The sequence below is a fragment of the Spermophilus citellus genome (assembly GCF_964194105.1).
Source record: "Spermophilus citellus genome assembly, chromosome: X".
NCBI lineage: Eukaryota > Metazoa > Chordata > Mammalia > Rodentia > Sciuridae > Spermophilus > Spermophilus citellus.
The window spans coordinates 10,315,532-10,321,531 of record NC_138190.1 but is presented as its reverse complement, the minus strand read 5'-3'; the positions used below and the strand labels follow the sequence as shown (position 1 = coordinate 10,321,531).

Genomic DNA, 6,000 nt, shown 5'->3' with positions numbered 1-6,000 from the left:
TTTTGCAAAATACTGAAATCATTCCGACTTACAGTACAGTCTGAAACATATGGTACTTTACACATTTTTTAGAAGGAAAAGGAAAAAGTTTAGATTATTATCTGGCTCTACATGTTGTAGTATATGTATTGCATTACATGGTGGCAAAAAATATGTAAACTTGCATGTTTTATGTGGTATGGCGCCTTTCCTTCTGTGATAGATTAACAAGATAAACAAATTCCTGAAGAATTTTTACAAATCTTAGGGAAGACAATTTTCACAAATGTTGGGGGAAGTTATAGGATATTCCAAAATCTATGAAAAGAAGTACAATTCAAATCTGTTGCAAATGATGAAGGGCAGCATGATCTCCCTGATATCTACATTTCAACATATCAGTGGTTCACTTATAAATTAACAAGAATAGTACAGTTTCACTAATAGAAATATTATCAATGGGAAATGATTTAAAATTTATCAAAGGTGACACAAATGAATAGCCATAAGATGGAAAACTGATGAAGAGAAAGGATGAATTTGAAACAAGACAAGGAGCCATTTGAGCCATTGCTAGCCATGGAAAGATCAAAGAGGAAAGGGTGAGTTTCTTCCTATCATAGAACGTTCAGGAACTGGGGACTTCCCTCTTCAAGATGTTCTGACAAGTGCATTTTTTGGTCATCTGGGATCTTGCTGAATGCCTGACCTGTGTGTCAAACCCTGGGATGCTCTAGGATATTCAAACTGCTTGTGACTCTGAGGGATTTGAGATTTTGTTGTTCTATTGCTTTCTGAAACTTCAGATCATGGATATTGCAAGTTATTTGTACAGATGTCCCAACTCTGCTATATGTCTGTCTGTGTGTGTATCCAAATCCTGAACTAGGTCTTGAGAGACCTCTCATCAGAATCTATCTGGTAATCCAGGTCCCTATATCTTGAGTGGTGCTGATACCTTATGATTTATGAATGAAAGTACTGTATTGAACACAAGATAATCTTTAAATTTCCTTCAAATCCTACATTCTATTAACCTATATTTAGACCATCAGACTGGTCATCTAACTTTTATGGGATATTTTGCCGGTAGTTTGAGATTCTTAAACAATTAATACAGACAGGTTAGTGCATTTTTCCATACTCCGTAATATGTTTTACTCCCCAAACAGTGTGTGTGTATGATATGTGTGTGTGTGTGTGTGTGTGTGTGTGTGTGTGTGTGTATATATATATATATATATATATATATATTTTACATTTTTAGTCATATATGAAGTACACTAAGATTCATATTCAAAGTACTCCAGGGTAAATTCTCAATTTGTTCAACACATTTTACCCAGCATCTATTATGTGCTATATGTTGTAGAAGAGTGTGAAAGACAAGATGGTTATCCTTGAAACACTTATGCATTAGGGAGACAACAAGGAATAAACAATATGTAAATATACAACATCGGGTCACAATGTGTATAATATCTTAGTCAATTTTTACTCTTAAGACTTTAGTGACTTTTTTTTCAGTGCATTTTTAGTACAGTAGTCCCCTCTTGTCTGCAGGTAAAATATTCCAAGTCCTCCAGTGGATATTCAAACCATGGATAGCACCACATACAATATATACTGTCTTTTCCTATACACATGCAGGTTATACATATGTATGATAAAATTTAATTTACAAATTAGGTACAATAGGAGATTAACAGTAATGATAGTAAAATAGAACAATTTTAACAATATATTATAATAAAATTATGTAAATGTAGACCTTCTCTTCTCAAAGTATCTTATTGTACTAAACTCACCCCTTCCTGGTGGTGATGTGAGATGATACAATGCCTGGGTGATGAGATGAAGTGAGGGGGCTGATGTAGGAGGCATTGTGACATGGTGTTAAGCTACTGTGTAAGGGTTACCTGAGCACAGCCCTGTGATACTGCCACAGTTGATCTGAGACTCAGAATGACTACAAAAGTGATTGACAGGGATGAAATGGCGGAGTGTTGGGTATAGTTTGGATACACTGGACAATTTGATGATTCATGATGTGGGCAGGACAAAGCAGGATGGAACAAGGCTTCATCAGGCTACTCCGAATGGTGTGTAATTTAAAATTTATGAATTGTTTATTTCTGGAATTTTTCACTTAATATTTTTAGACTATGATTGGTTCAGGGTAACTGAAACTATGGAGAGTGAAATTATTGATAAGGGGACTACTGTATACCATGTGACTTTTATTTCTTTGCCTGATTTAATGTTGGTATCTTATCAAATTATGTGATAGTACTTTTCTTACAAACCTTAGTACAATGATATTTAAAGTCTCAGACCCTTTGATACCATCCTTTTAAATTGTTGTATCATATTCCTTAACATTTTTCAACTTGTTAGATACCTAGATTATTTCTAACTTCTTTCTTTTATAGATAACAGTGTCATAACCTTTATTTTAAAAGAAGTCTTTAAAAATGATTGAAGGATTTCTTAGGAGATTTCTAGAAGTGGGATTTATATACTGAAAAACTACTTCAAATATTTATTTTATTGGTTCTTTTTAGTTATATAATGACAGTAGAATCCATTTTAATGTAATTATACTAGCATGGAATTTATCATATTCTAATTCAGATCCCAGTACCTCTCCTCCCCCTTTCATTTCCTCACCCCCTGCTTCCTTCTCTCTATTGATCTTTCTGCCATTTACCCATAGTTTTTTTTTAAATTAATTTCTTGAGGATGTACATGATGGTGAGAGTCACTGTGGTATCTTCATATATGTACCTAGGAAAGTTATGTCAGATTCATTTCACTGTCTTTCCTTTTCTCATTCCCCTTCCCTTCCCTTTATTCTCCTTTGTCTAGTTTAATAAAATTTAAAATATGTATACAATAAATAATTTTAGGGGGAAAATCCTTCCATAACCAAGTAAATACCCAATATTATTTATCTATAAACTTTCCCCTTTCTATATATGTAGATAGACATGCACCCTCCATATGTATGTATGTATATATATCTCCAGTATGTCTGTCTATATACCATCTGTCTCTATCACTTTTCAATCTACTGTCTGTCTTGACTCATTATTTTAAAGAAATAAGCTTGATTGTATCACCTGAAAATTTTAACCTCGATGCTTTCAAAATCCCTTAAATCATTTAAATGTTTGGGCATGTCATTCAGCATTACTAATTTTTTGCTCATTTTATTAAAGAATTATTTCTCCAAAAGTAATTTTCCTCCTTAATATTTCTAACACTGCCATGTCAAATAAACATGAAATTTGTGGATGACTCTTTTTTCAGTAACAATGTTGATTGCTCAGAAGATTTGTGCACTAAACACAAAGAGAATAGCTGACGCTTCAGAGACATGGCCCAGAGCTGCCATGGTGAGGGATGAATCGCTGAGCAACTACAGTTTATCAGGGGAGGAGGGTGTCTGCACTGGCAGACCTCACATTTTCTCCCATCACAAATTCTGCCAAGGCCTGCTCTTACATGGGTGTTTTCCATTTGCATATGGGAATATATCATCTCTTTCTCTTAGCAGAATCTGTACCAGAATAAATACATGGGGCACACGGGGAATAACATGTATTTCCTATCTTAACATGTATAAAACTTATATCTGGTTTTAATTTCCACTTACTAATTTTTCTTCCCTTATCATTGTTACATCTTGAAAAGCTTTCAGTTTACAGAAAAATTGCAATAGCACAATGAATACCTTTGCATCCATCATTTAGTCACGTTTGCTTCTCTCTTGATGTATTCATGTATGCATGCACACACACATATACATATATATATATGTGTATATACAAGTGCATATGCATCTATTTTTTGGGGGGATACTGAAGATGGAAATCAGGGGCACTCAACCACTGAGCCACATCCCCAGCCCTATTTTGAATTTTATTTTGAGACAGAGTCTCGCTGAGTTGCTTAGCACCTCACTGTTGCTGAGGTTGGCTTTGAACTCATGATCCTCCTGCGTCAGTCTTCCAAGCCACTGGGATTACAAGAGTGCACCATTGTGCCTGGCTACATGCATCTATTTATATGTACATATCTATTGTGAACCTGTATATAATCAATACATATGCATATGTGTTTAAGTGAACTATTTGTAAGTTTCAGGCATCATGATTCTTCACCAGGACTAGGATCAAGAAGAGGTGAATGAGGCCAAACATTTTAGCAGGCAAGGTAAATATTTTCTTTTCCTTTTTTCTTTTAATCACTTTTATTTTTTAAATACATGACAGTGGAATGCATCACAATTCTTATTACACATATAGAACACATTTTTTCATATCTTTGTTTGTATATAAAGTAGGTTCAAACCATTTCGAGTCTTCATACATGTACTTTGGATAATGATGTCCATCACATTCCACCATCCTTGCTAATCCCCTGCCTCCTCCCTTTCCCTCCCACCTCTCTGCCCTATCTAGAGTTCATCTATTCCTCCCATGCTCCCTCTCCTTACCCCACTATGAATCAGTCACCTTATATCAGAGAAAACATTTATTTCTAATGTTTTTTTTTTGGGGGGATTGGCTAACTTAGCATTATCTTCTCCAACTGCATCCATTTACCTGCAAATGCCATGATTTTATTCTCTTTTATTGCTGAATAATATTCCATTGTGTGTATGTGCCACATTTTTAATCCATTCATCTATTGAAGGGCATTCAAGGTAAGTATTTTCTTAAGGCAAAAAGCGTACAATAACCAAGATATCGAAATTTTTAATACAGACAGAGTGTTGTTTGTTTTATGACCCTGCATTGTTGTGCAATGGGAAGTTTCCCATGTTTCTGGGATATGTGGCCTTTGAGTTCATTAGGAATGACAATGGCATGCAAACAGATTGAGTACTCCATGTTTTGTATTTACTCATGTGTTAAAAAAATTTTTTTTGTAGTCGTAGCTGGACAGAATGCCTTTATTTTATTTCTTTATTTTTATGTGGTGCTAAGGATTGAACCCAGTGCCTCACACATGCTAGGCAAGTGCTCTGCTGCGAGCTACAGCCCCAGCCCTACTCTTTTGTTTTAACTACAGAACTTGCATTGACTTTTTCTATCTGGTGCAGAATGTGTGAACAGGGATCCATTTCCCCCTTGGCCTCACAATCCATTATGGCTCTCTGCACCAAGTATTTTATTGTTCATCTCCTAAGAGCATGTTCAGAGATTCTTCCCCAGAACCACTGTGTGGTGATTATCTAGTGCCCCACATCCATCCAACATCCATCTGTCTGTACACTTCCACAACTGTGTCATTCATGTCCTTTCTGTCTCTTGCCACCATCAGGATCTGGTCAAGGGTCAGATCAAGCATCATCCATTGATTTGAGTTCTCAAATCTCCTTATTATCTTGTAATCTATAAAGCTTTCCCCTCCCCACTTTCTAAAAATATATTTTATTTAGTTGTAGATGGACACAATACGTTTATTTATTTATTTATATGTGTTGCTGAGAATCGAACCCAGCACCTCACACATGCTAGGCAAGTGCACTACCACTGAGCCACAACCCCAACCCCTCTACCCCACTTTTGTCTTTCCCACTGTTGGCATTTTGGTAGAGCCCAGTCCCATCATTATGTAGACTCTCTCCTTTTTAATTTCCCTTTTTGTTTCCTCAAGAACATCACATTATTACAGATTTTTTTTCTTTTTTAAAAAAACACTTCTTTGTTTGAATTTCACTGTACTGTTCCTGGGAGTGAAAGCAGCATCAGATACTGAGCATGCACAGGCAGTTTTGCAAGAACAGTGGAAATAAATAGGAGTTTTGCCTGAGAAGCAGAGAGTTCCCAGTTATCAGAGAAGATGTGTAGGTTTTAAAGGGTTTGTCCTAGAAAAATTGCCAGCTGGATCAACTTGAACTCATTGGAAGTGACTTTCAAGGTTCCCCAAGGCTGTGGGAGGGAGGAAGTTGTAATCTGTGAGTGACGTGTACCTTGTACTAACTTCTTTTACCTTTCCTAACCTGCATGA

The 6,000-nt window shown here is 35.9% G+C and overlaps 1 protein-coding gene across 2 annotated transcripts in view; it reads left to right on the top strand.

The window, feature by feature from the left end:
• Nucleotides 1-4,013: 4,013 nt before the first annotated feature.
• ASB9 (ankyrin repeat and SOCS box containing 9) overlaps nt 4,014-6,000 on the top strand; it is a 36,518-nt gene continuing 34,531 nt past the window's right edge. The window contains exon 1 of one of the 2 annotated variants that reach the window (XM_081277297.1): nt 4,014-4,197. The gene's annotated coding sequence lies outside the window, so the exon portion shown is untranslated. The remainder of the gene's footprint in view (nt 4,198-6,000) is intronic. The other variant, XM_081277296.1, reaches the window with a different exon arrangement.